This window comes from Bos mutus, chromosome X (assembly GCF_027580195.1).
Source record: "Bos mutus isolate GX-2022 chromosome X, NWIPB_WYAK_1.1, whole genome shotgun sequence".
In the NCBI taxonomy this organism is placed as follows: Eukaryota; Metazoa; Chordata; class Mammalia; order Artiodactyla; family Bovidae; genus Bos; species Bos mutus.
Window position 1 is genome coordinate 9,697,469 of NC_091646.1, and position 12,951 is coordinate 9,710,419.

General features: G+C 53.6%; 2 pseudogenes; both read right to left on the minus strand.

Annotated features, from left to right (window-relative positions):
* Positions 1–1,522: 1,522 nt before the first annotated feature.
* LOC102288347 (melanoma-associated antigen 9-like) lies at positions 1,523–2,496 on the minus strand (annotated as a pseudogene).
* A 1,480-nt stretch (positions 2,497–3,976) lies between these two features.
* LOC106701518 (melanoma-associated antigen 8-like) lies at positions 3,977–4,771 on the minus strand (annotated as a pseudogene).
* Between the last annotated feature and the right edge of the window lie 8,180 nt (positions 4,772–12,951).

The window sequence follows — 12,951 nt, forward strand, 5'->3', positions numbered from 1 at the left end:
TGGTCCAGGACAGGTCAGAGGATATGCACCTCAATAGGATGTTTCATAAATAAAACTAAGAAACTTTTCTAGTTAGACCATAGTGGAACATAGTGTTAGTCACTCAGTCGTGTCTGGTTCTGCAACTCCATAGACTGTAGCCTGCCAGGCTCCTCTGTCCATGGAATTCTCCAGGCAAGAATACTTGAGTGGGTTGCCATGCTCTTCTCCAGGGGGAATCTTCCTGACCCAGGAATTGAACCCAGCTCTCCCACAATACAAGCAGTTTCTTCATTGTTTGAGCTACCCAGTAACCCCATTTCCAGTTAGAGGACCTGTGAAATTTGGGTGTGGAGGAGTGTTCCAGCAGGACCCAAGCTGCTCTTGGAAATAGAAGCAGGAACCACTCTTTGCCTGTGTCCCAGCTGTTCTTCCATCCCAACCCTTATTTTCATCATTGCAGTGCCAATAAATGCCGAGTCTTTGATTACAATGCCCAATGAAAATCAAGATAATTAAAAGCTAGTTAACACCTTGAGATCTGGGTCCCTGGGACCAGGAAAGAGAGGGTCAGCCCATGGATTTCTGGGCATCATTTCAAGGGAGTGTGACAGGAGTTCTGCAGGATTTCTAGCAGATACTGGGTAGAAAACACCTACTCCATCCCTGTGGTCAGCAGAAATGCGAGAACAGCCAGGACCCCTTCCATCCTGCCCCAGAAACAGATCTCTCTGGGGTTTATCTAAGATCCAAAGGGACACCTTACAGCAATGTCTCATTTCCCCTCACTCCCATGACGAACCTCATGTGACCGTGGCTCTCAGACCATTGCTCCAGGTGTGGGGCTGTCCTGCTTCTCCCAGTGTCCCCACTGCTAACACAGGGCTTTTCATGGAGCAAAGGCTCCATAAAGGTCTTCAGAATAAATGAGCCAGTGAGCAGGGGCTGCTTGGCTCAGATTACTTGCCACTTCCTTTGATAATCTGGGCAAATCCAAATGAACAGAGATCCCTTAGCTGTACAAAATGACACACAACAAGTATAAGAAGCAAAAATTCAGTACTATCACTTTTTATTTTCTAATTCTTCCACCAACTATGTCACTGCTAAATAAATGCACATTTCCAAAATCATTCTAATTCTAATTCCATGTTATCTTGTGCAGGACCACAGAATAAAATGGAAGCGTTCCCAATCTCTTTTACAAAAGAGAAAAAACTCTTGTTCTTGAACTGGCTGGGTACAAACACACGGTGATCAATGTCACTGACACAGTTAGATACTGGGATGCATCGTCTTCTATAAAAATGAATAACATTTGAAAAATTCCTCAAGAAAAGAGAGATGAGTCTCCGTGTCATTGTAGAGAACAGGAACGCAAAGATGCCACACACTGGGTTCCCCCAGTGGGCCCGGGCTCTCACTGCTGAGAAGGCTGACCGCCCCCTCTTCAATCACAGAGGGAAGGATCACCTCCCTTCCTGCACCCCCCAGGACAAGCTGCTGGATGTGGGCCTGGAAGGAGCCTGGCTGCTGCTCTGGCTCAGAGTCCCCATTCCTCCTCCCTCGCAGCCTCTGCAGAGGGGGTGGAAGGAGCTGGGACCCCTTCAACCGACTCTGTCCAGATACTCCAGGACTTTAAACTTGCTGGTCTCTGCATAGGCCCAGGAAGCCCACAGGAACTTGTATCGAGCAGGGCCGTTGTCAGGCACCTACCGGTATTCCAGGTACCCCTCCCGCACCCACACTTGGGTCAGCAGCTCCCTGGGATCCCCATATGTGTAGTGCTCCCTCCCAGGACACCCCCATCCTGCTGAATGCTTCCCAGACCTCCTCCTCAGGGGCACGGTTGTCTTCCACAGTGATCAGGCACAGGATCACCACCAGGAGGCCAGCCTTGGGCAACCCCTGCCCATCCCTCAGCATCTCATTGAGGGTGAGGCCCAAGGTGGGGACCAGGATATAGGTGTGCTCACTCTGATCCACCTCCTTCATCTCCAAACCAAAGATCAGCTGCAGGTACTCTGAGGCTTGACTGAGGACCACCAGGAAGTAGTCCTGGTAATCTTTGAGGACACTATTCAGCACGTCTGCCTTTGTGATCGGCTCCTTGGCAAGATACTTGCTGAGCAGGAATCACATCAGCTCTTTCTTCTTCACCCATAGTGCATCTTGGAGCAAGGACTTTGCATCTTCCTGGTCACGTGAGGTGTCTGGCACTTCATCTTGTCTGCTGAGGCCATGGTCTTCAGACTGGCTCCCAAGATTGGCAGCCATGGCAGTGGGAGAGGGGCAGACACCTAGAGGGCTCTGGGGGAAACTGGTTGTTGCAGTAGCAGCCACCTCCTCCAGGGTGCCCCAGACTGGGAGACAGGGAGAGGAGGAAGCTGCATCTCTTTCCTTCATCTGCTCCTCCTCCTCCTCACCCCAAGTGAACTTTGCCTCCATCAGACCCTCATCCTCTCTTGGATCCTGAAAGACTCTCCCAGGCTGGCAAAGCTCATGCATCCCAGGCATGATGACCAGGGTCGAACTGCAGACAGGAGTGAGGCAGGGGGACAGATGGGGACCCCAGGTCTGCAGGAGAGGGGGGTTGTGAGCGGCCTCATATGAGAAACCCAGCCTGGGCGGTCTGACTCAGGCCACTTACAGGTCTCCTCTTGAGAGGTGCTCTCAGGCCTCATAGAGGAGCTCCTCCAGATTGGCCTGACGCCTGGCTACCCGAAAGAGGATGGGAGGTGGCCCCCCAGGTTGCAGTCAGCACAGAGTGAGGTTCTGGGTCTGACGTGCTGTGGGAATTAGGACCTTGTGGGCTCTCCTCTGTGCTGGGATGGGAAGCCCCTGGTGCACACTCAGGACACCGTCCTCACCTTGACTCCTGGCACTGCCTGGACCTCCTCTGGTCTCTGACCTGTGGACACGGGCCACAGACCTCCGCCTTCACCTCTTGGTTCCTGGAGCTCCTGTATCAAAAATGGAGGGGGCACCTAGGCGGTAGACTGTGGCACAGACTTGAGCCTTCTGTGCTGGTAAAAGGGGTGAACTCTGCGAGGTCCCCCAGTTATGGGGTGGCTGGTCCCCTCTGGACTCCCTTGTATTGCCCACTGTTCCCCTGGCATGGCCTGGTCCCTCCCCTTTGGGGGCCTGCAGGGAAACTCAGAACAAGACCTGAGTCTGAACAGAAAGCACTGAGGGCCCCCACGTGTGGTGTCACCTGTCCAGGGCCTTCGGCAGGTCCTAGGCTGGGAAATGCTCAGTGCTCACCTCCTCCTCACATCCCGCCTGGCCTCCTAACACTGACCACAGAGGTGGGAGGGAGGTCTACTCAATACTGCTTCAGGGTCGCGAGAGTCCATCCTCTGCGGATCTGAAGCTTCCACCCTCTGCCCTAACACCTCACCTCCTGAAGTTCTGTGGAATAAATGAACCAGTGAGAAGGGGGCTTATTAATCTCATCAATTTTCTCCTAGTTTCTTAAATAACAACCTGGCAAAATCCAAGTAAACAGATGCAGATTAGCCGTAGAAAAGGACAGTCAAAACCTATAAGAAGTGAGAATTCACTACAACTGTTTTTTATTTTCCAATTTTTCCACTAACTATATACTGCTAAGTAAGTTCACATATCCAAAATATTTGTAATTCCAATTCTTTATGATCTTGCTCAGGGTCACAAAATAAAATAGGAGAGTTCCCAATCTCTTTTACAAAACAGCAAAACTCTGGTCCTTAAACTGGCTAAGTACAAATACATGTGGGATCAATGTAATTCACAAAGTTAGATACTGAAGTTTATTAAGGCTTAAGCTGAAAAAACACATTTGAAAAATTCCTAAAAAACAGAGATGATTTTCCATGTCATCACAGAGAAAAGGAACACAAAGCTACACACCGGGTTCCCCCAAGTGGCCCAGGCCATCACTACTGAGAAGGCTGACCACTCCCTCTTCAATCACAGAGGGAAGGATCAGCTTGGCTACTTTTATGGGTCAGGGCTCCTATTCCTCCTCCCTCACAGCCTCTGCAGATGGGGGTGGGAAGGCCCTGGAAAACCTTTGGTTGTCTCTGAGCAGATACTCCATGACTTCCTACTTGCTGGTCTCTGCATAGGCCCAGGGACCCTACAGGAACTCGTGTCAAGCAGGGTCGTTGTCAGGCACCTGCCAGTACTCCAGGTACCCCTCCCACACCCACACATGGGTCAGCAGCTCTCTGGTATCACAAAAGACACAGTGCTCCCTCCCAACAAACATCCCCATTTGCTAAGTGCTCCCCAGACCTCCTCCTCAGGGGCACGGTCTCCATTCCACATGATCAGGCTGAGGACCAGCACCAGGAGGCAAGCCTTGGGCATGCTCTGCCCACCGCTCGGCATTGCATCGCAGGTGAGGCCGAGGGTGGGGACCATGATGTAGATGTGCTCCGTGGGGTCCACCTCCTTCACTTCCATGCCACAGACCGGCTGCAGGCTCTCCGAGGCTTGGCTGAAGACCACCGACAACTGTTCCTGGTTATCCCTGAGGACCTTCTTCAGCATTTCCATCTGGGAGGTCAGCTCCTTGGCTCGATACTTGAGGAGCAGGAACGTCACCATGTTCCTGTCACCATCTCATTAAGAGTTTCCTGGGGCAAGGCCTCCACAAGGGTGGAGCAGGAGATAGAGGGGATGAGGCCAAGGCAGATGCAGCCTTCCCCGCCTCAGTCCCCAAGAGCTGCACCTCTTCCGGGCCCTGGGCCTCACCTGGGTCCTGAAGGTTTTCCTCAGGCTTGCTTGGCTTGCTCAGCTCACTCATCTTGACCATGAGCATGATGCCTGGGATCAAACCACAGACAGAAGTGAGGCAGGGGGACAGATGGGGACCACCTTCCTGGAGGAGAGAGGGGGTGTGAGCAGCCTCGGCTGAGAAACGCACCCTGGGCGGTCTGACACAGGCCACTTACAGGTCTCCCCTTTAGGGGTGCTCTCAGATCTCACAGGGGCGTGCCTCCAGAGTGGCCAGCCCCCTGGCTACCTGAAGGAGGAAGTGAGGTGGCTCACCAGGGTGCAGTCAACACAGCTTGAGATTTCCAGTGTGACAAGTTGTGGGAATTAGGCCCTTGTGGGTTCCCCTCTGTTCTGGGATGGGGAGCCCCTGGTGCATACTCAGGCCACCCTCCTCACCTTGACTCCTGGCACTGCCTGGACCTCCTCTATTCTCTGACCTCTGGACATGGTCCTCAGACCTCTGCCTTTGCCTCCTGGTTCCTGGATCCCCTGTGAGAGAAATGGAGGGGCACCTCAGGGGTATCCTGTGGCACAGCCCTGAGCCTTCTGGGATGGTACGAGGAGTGGACTCTGTGAGGTCCCCCCAGTTGTGTGGTGGGAGGTCCCCTCAGGGTTCCCTTGTAGTGTTCACCTTTATCCTGGCACGACCTGGTCCCACCCCCCTGGGAGCCTGCATGGAAACTCAGAACAAGACCAGAGTCTGAACAGAAAGCACTAAGGGTCTCCACATGTGGCCACACTGCCCACGGCCTCCTGCGGGTCCTCAGTTCCTCCTCACGTCCTGCCTGGCCTCCCAGCACTGAGCACAGGGGCAGGGGTCTGCTCGGTCCTCCCTGAGGGTCCTCACCTAAACTCCTTCAAAGCCTAAGAATCTCCCCTCCAATCCGCCCCTTATGCCAAGTCTTCAATGTCTCTGAGACCCCGAGCTCATGCCCCCACGAGAGTCGCCCCCGACTGACAGCAGGTGCCGGGACCTGTGGGATTCCCTGTGTCCTCCCTCAAGGTCCTCATCTTGAGCCCTGGCAGATCGGGGGATGCCCCTTGTGTTGACTGGAGGCAGGGTCCTCACACCAAGGCCATCACTTCACTGGGATCCCTCAGGGGGAGTCTGCAGACACGACATCAGGGCTCCATGCCCAGGGCTTCCCAAGCTGAGATGATGCCCCGGAATTCCTCAACCCTCCTCCTGCTCTTCACTTTGACTCTCAGCAGGTCTGAGCACCACCCTCTGTCCCTGACCTTGCTCCCCTTAGAACCAGGCCCTCCCCAGCCAGGACCCCGAGAGGCAAGCAGGAGTAGGGGGCTCACTCCCACAACCCTTCCAGGGTCTCCCAGGGCTGACAGCAATGATGACCTGGATTGTCGTGGGGTCCCAGAGCCCCCCTCAGGGTTCTAGCTGACTCCTAGCACAGCTGGGTTCCTTCACTCTGCTGACCTGAACCCGGGCACCTGACCCAGGCCCTCACTTCACTCCCATCAGGATCAGTGACATTACATCTGGATGCCAGGCCCTATGGTCCCCCAGGGCTATCAGGAGGGCCACACATGCATCCCCTGGGGACCCTCAGCCTCCTCTAGTCCTCATCTCAAGTCTCCACAAGACGTGGGCCCCTCCCTCTGCCCACCTGAGACTGCGCCCCAAAGACCAAGCCTCTGACTCCCTGAGTTCACTGAGGAAGTGAGGGGGTATGGGGTCTCAGCCTGACAGCCCAAACTGGGACCCACAGGAGTCTCAGTCAGGGTGGAGTTGTATTCTATAGGATCCTCTGTTCCAGGGTGACTGGACCCCTCGTCCTCTCTCAGGAGGGGGCCTCTTTAAGCCTTGAGAGAAGGCTGGTGTCCTAGCTCAGATGCTGGATGGGGGCTACTCAGCCCATGACCATGGGGGAGCTGAGGGAGCCACTCGCCTTCCCATGGGGGCCCCTCAGTGTCACCAGACTTCAGAAACTTTTGTATAAATGATGTTGTTTTAGTTGAAGAGGGTGAGCAGCGGCAGGTGAGTTAGCAAGAACTCAGCAGCCTGTAGATGGCCTTGGCTGCTCACAGTAACTTCACATGCCTCCTCTCTGGGGTATCCCCAGGGTCATTTCCTGGTGGCTCTCTTCCACTGGTCTGCATGGATGCCCCCTCCCATGGGCCCTTCATGGGCAGAGTTGGCAGAGGGGCTTTCGGGGTTCAAGAACTCGTGAGTTGTGGGTTCTAAGTCCCCACTGGTCAGGCAAATTTAGACTCTTCCCACAGAAAGGAGAGACATTCAGGGGTAGGGTGGGTGGCTGACCCGCCCTGCCCCTGGGGCCCCTGAAGGCCAAGGGCTCAGCCTCACTGCAGTTCAGCCCAGCCCCCATGATGGCCTGGCCACCTCCAGCACCCCCCCAAAACCCCCCATAGCACTGCTTAGAGGCCAGAGGTGCTGCCTGAGCAAGGCTTGGGCATCCCCAGGTTTGCTGAGGGTGGGGTCATGCAGAGCTCGTTACCTGGGGGGTTTGCATGGGGCCTTGGAAGGTCCCCTGGCCAGGACCTTAGACCCTGGAGATGGGGACCATCCCTCTCTTTCCAGAGGCTCAGCAGATGGCTGAACACCTTGCTGCCCAGTCACAGGCCTTGCTTGTGTGGTTGGGCGTGGACAAGACCCAGGCTGTGGTGTCTCATCAGCCTCCCCTGCCAATTTGTAGCTCAATCCAATCTAGTGCCTTTCCTCATGACAGTGCCCACGGAGTCCCAGGTGGTTCCTCCTGCAGAGAGCTGGCACTCCAGAGCACTGCCAGCTTTGCTCACCTTGTTTCCATCATCCAGAAATCAGCTTCTTTCAGCCTCCCTACCTCATCTGTTTGGCCATGGCACCTCCCTTTGTGAAGGGACAGAGCATGGGAGCCCAGGGGCCACTGAGGACTTAAAATGAGCACTGGGCTGAGGGAGGCTTGGGCAGAGCTGGTGGGAAATGTGTTGGCCATGGATCACTGGCTCCTCAGGATCTGCCCGGTTGAGCCTCCTTATCTAGTTGGAGCACTTGTGAGGCAGGGCCTGTCTCTGAGACACCCTGTCTGGTTGAATTGTATTTCCACTCTCCTAGACACTGTTGCCTGTGTGGTCCTGGGGAGAGAACTAATTCTGTGCCTCTGGAGCCACCTGGCCTCTCCTCTGGTGACCCGGGCATGCGTGGGGCTCAAGACAGTTTCACTGTCCAGGGCCAGCCCATCAAGGCCATGCTCCGTCCCTACACTCCTGTGTGACCTTAGGCTGCCGCCTCTGCCTGGCCCAGGAGGACGCGTGCTTAGCCACTTTACTCCACAGACATCAGTCAAAATCTACTGAGGACTGAGCATTGTACCACATGGGTCTCTTTTGATGTCAGGCAGCCTTGACTTTGTAAATAAAAGGTGCCTTTTGTGACAAGCAGATGACTTGAGATTGCAATCTGAACAGTTTCACTTTCTCTATAGGTTTACTGGTAAGCATGTGCAACACATACTGAGGTTTCTGGGAATGTGGTTTTTAAATAGCAGCATCTGCATGTGATTCCAGGTTAAGAGGCATATGGAAGTCAAGGCAAAATGACAAATGAAAACTTCTCAAAAGGTAAGGTGTTGTTCCCATGGATCATATGTGAAGATGTCGATAAGCTTGCATTAAGCCACCTGCTTTGTAAGTGGATTGATTAATAAATAACTTATATTTCAAAAAAAAAAAAAAAAGGTAAGGTGTTCCCCAGGCAGCGAACCTTCATAAGGGGCTGTGTTTTGTCTCAAAAGTGAGCAGCCTGGTCGGGCATCACAGCAGCTCGGTGCTGGGGCTGACAGAGCCCTGGCCTTCACCACCCCAAGTCCTTTCTCAGGGGCCTCCTGTGCCTGCACCAGACTTCCAACAAGGGAGACCTGGCCTTTCAGTTCCAGTGGACTGGTGTGTGAGCTCTCCCCTCTCCTGACCTCGAAGCTCTTGTCTCTGCAGTGCAACCCTGGAGGGCTATTTGCTATGATCCTCAGGACAAACTCTTTTAAGAGAAAGCACGTTATAAACTGGACACCCCAGCGAGCAGAGGGTGCTGAGGTGTGACACCCTCAGAGTGCTCAGATGAAAAAGGAAAAGAAAGAGAAACAAGAAAATGTCACCAGATGCAGGCCCTGCCATGAAGCCAAACCTCAGGCCTGGTGTCCAGACACCAGCAAGCCCCCAGACTGAACACCCGCAGGCCTCGGGCAGGGACCACGGGCTCCAGCCCTGTGCGTCTCAGGAAAGGAAGGGCTCTTTTGGGGCCCCAGACAAAGGGAGGCGTAATTTCTCCTCATTTGTCAAGTGAGGAGCCTGCTGGACAGTGTCTCTGTGCCCATTGGGCCACTCTGCCAGGCTCTTGTCCAGCCTTTGAGAGGTCTTTTCAATGAGCGGGTACAGGGTGTCTGCGAGACTTACCCAGCTGTGTATGAGGTGCCCGCATTGTGCCGGGGGTGGGTGGCCATCTGTCTTGTCTTCACAAGCGAGCAGCTGCCTGAGGGGACTCAAATGCTCAGCCAGGCCCAGGATGGAGGTGCTGCAGATGTGTGCTGGATGGGAAATACCTCATGTTTTCAGCCTCTTTATTGCCCTGTAGTGTTCTGACCACAGGGCCACCTCTATCTGTCTGAATAGGATGCATGTTTGGGGTCCTTTGGGGGCGCACCTGAAGGGGTTGGGGATTATGGGAAAGAATGGCTGGAGATTATGGGAAAGAGGGGCTGCCTGAGAAGTAGTAGAAGGGGTTCTGGGCCCGAGCAGTCAAGGTCAGGTTGGGGTCTGACCCGGCAGCCATGACTGGCATCCACATGGTGCACAGAGGCACCAGTGTGGCCACTGGGAGCTGCCCAGAGGGTAGGCTGAAGATCTGGGTAGGCACAGTGGTGGGGCCCACCACCAGCATGGGAGGAACCATCTGATCAGGAGGCCAGGTGAAGCAGAGCCTTGGGCCCTCAATGGGCAGGGCCACCACCTCAGGACAGGGATTAGAGAGACTGGAGCCTCTGTGCCCTTGGGCTGCCAGGTGTCAGGACCCATCGAGTTGGGTGGGACCACTTTCTCTGGACCAGCAGCAAGGGAGCATAGGTCCTGGCCAGGGCGGTGATAGGGGCGAGTTCCAGGTGGCTGTGGTCCCCTGGGCACCCTCAGGGCAGGGTGACAGGCCAGCCTGTGGCTGTGTGGTTCTGGGTGCAGGAAGGACACCCAGGGCTGCTGGCCTGCCCTTCACCTGCCGAGATGCAGACTTAACGCCCACTCTCCTCTTAATCTTCCTCAGGAGGTGTGGGCTGTCTCTCTTAAACAGGGGACTGCAGCAGAACTGTAACTTGGCTTCACTGAGAGAGAGAGAGAGAGAATAGCAAAGTCTGAGTCTCAAAAGGCTTACTGAAACCAGCACCCTCCTGGCTAGGCCCCTGGGTGCCCTCACCCAGTCATCTTCAGGCCACTTTGGAGAATGCAGGACCCTGTCCCACAGGAGGCAGTGCCCCAGCTTGCCCATCCTCGGGACTCACTAACTCACCATGGTCTCTAGCCCTTGGAAAATGACAGAGTGGCCCAAGAGTATCCGCACAAGGCCCAGAGAGGGGACTTGGCATTTGCAGTGGGCAGACTGCAGAAGCTTCCCTGCTTTCTATACAGGTGTCGACCCCTGACCTGCACTTCCTTGGCTGACCAGGACACTTCCCAGGAAATGACCTGTGCTTCCCTGCACTAAACTTCTGCTCCACAGCTATGGGAGTCATGTGCTTAGTCAGTCATGTCTGACTCTTTGCGACCCCATGGATAATAGTCTGCCAGGCTCCTCTGTCCATGGGGATTCTCCTGGCAAGAATACTGGAGTGGGTTGCCATGCCCCCCTCCAGGAGACCTTCCCAACACAGGAATCAACCCCAGGTCTCCCATATTGCACGTGGATTCTTTCTGGTCTGAGCCACGAGGGAGTCATGGGAGCACAGAAGGAGGACAGGCTGCTGTCCTCTGGGCTCCGCAACCTGCCATGTCCACACCAGGTAGGCCTTGCTCTGCATATCATGGTCCCAGGCATGCGGGGGGGGCGGTCTCCCTGGGCCTTCATGCACAGTGTGGCTCCCTTTCCTATGACCGCCATCCACGGGACCTCTGTCCCACTCTGTGTCCAGGCCATGAGAGCTGCCATTCTGCTCTGGGGCCTGATGCTCTAGCATCAAAGAGGCGGCCATGCAGGACAGCCCACATTGGTGGCCCACCCCACTAATGCCCCTCACCCCAACTCTGGTCCTGGGGTTGAGGATCTTCCCGAGATTTCCAGAATCAGAAATGCCTCTGACCTTGAGGAGTCAGCCAGCTGGGGCCCAGGAGCCTGGCCCAGTGGGTGAGAGAGAGGGCTTGTGTGAGGAGATGCCAAGGTGGGCACTGCTGCCCTGCTGATCCCCAGCTGATGCCCAGCTGCCTGCCTCACCCACTCTGAGCCTCTGCTTCCCCACACAGGTAATCCTAGGGGCACCTGCCTCATGGGAAGACTCGGGGGAGGTACAGGAGGTGGCAAGGTTCCTGACGCGTAAGTCTGCCATGTGGTTATGAGGAAGCGTGCTGTGTCTCACAGCAAGTCTGCATCTAAGGTGCATAAGCACTGATCTCCCGGTGGACATTGGCTCCATGCTGGAAGCCTCCTGTCACAAGTGAGGGGTGGGCTTCTTTGTTGATTCTTGCAAACTGGGGGCTGAAACACCATCTGAATTAAATGTTTCTAGACACAGCTCAGGTGAGCTAGATAGCATTGCCCGGTGTCCCCATAGCCAGAAGCCCTACTCAGTGCCCTCCCATGTGACCCAGGGATGCCTCAGACCCCTGAAAAGGTGAGTTCCATTTTAGACTCCCTGGGACTCAGCAAACACTCTTGGCTGCCTCCTCAGCTGTCAGGATTGTGGCAGGGCACTCCCTGCCAATGGCTGAATCCCCTGCCACCCCCCTCCTCGCCTTCCTCTCTGTGTGTTCTGGTTGCCCTTGCATACTCCTGTGAGATGCTCACCTACCCCTGCTCCCTTTGGCCGTCCATGGCAGCTTGAGGTTCCCTTTTGTTCTGGCCGAGATAACTCCCAGCATCCTGATCCAGAAAACTACCAGAGTTCATCAATGAATTCAGTGAAGCTGCAGTATAAAAAATTGATATATAAAAATCTATTTGCATTTATGTACACTAACAGCAACCAGAAGAAAGAGAACTTCAGGATATTATCCCATTTGCCATTAAATAATTCCATTTAATTGCATCAAAAAGAATAAACTACCTAGAAATAAACCTACCGAAGGAGGCAAAAGACCTGTACTTGGAAAGCTGCAAGATATTGACGAGAGTAATTGAAGACAGCACAACAAGATGGAAAACTATACCCTGTTCTTGGACTGCAGGAATCAATTTTGTAAGTGACTATACTACTCAAGGCCATCTACAGATTAAATGTAATCTCTATCAGATTACCAATGGCATTCTTTCACAGAACTAGAAATTTGTATGGACACAATAGACCCCAAATAGCCAAAACCATCTTGGGGAAAAAAAAACAAAGCTGGAGAGACTTCTCTGGTGGTCCAGTGGCTAAGACTCCATGCTCTCAGTGTAGGGGCACCCGGTTTGGTCCCTGATCAGAGAACTAGATCCCACATGCAGCAACTAAGGATTACCATGCTGCAACTGAGATTCACATGCCACAACTTAGAGTTCATATGCTACAGCTGAAGACCCTGCATGCTGTATCTAAAGAGATCCCATGTGTTGAAACTGAGGATTCTGAATGCCACACCTGAGGATCCCACATGCCTCAATGAATATCAAAGATCCCATGTGCTGGAACAAAGACCAGACACTGTCCATAAAGGAAAAAGAGAAAAAGAATGGAGCTGGAGGAATCAAGCTTCTTGACCTTAGACTATACTACAAAGCTATAGTAATCAAAACAGTATGGTACTGGCACAAAAACAGACCTACAGATCAAGGAAATAGGATAGAAATCATAGAAACATGCTTATGAACCTATGGCCAATTAATCTACAACAAACAGGCAAGAATACAGTATGCAGTGGAGAAAAGAGAGTCTCTCCAGTAAGCAGTTTGGGAAAACTGGATAGCTGCATGTAAAAGAATGAAATTAGAACATTATCTAACAGTATATACAAAAACAAACTCAAAATGGATTTAAGACCTACACATAAGGTTGAATATGTAAAACTTCTGGATGAAAGCACGGG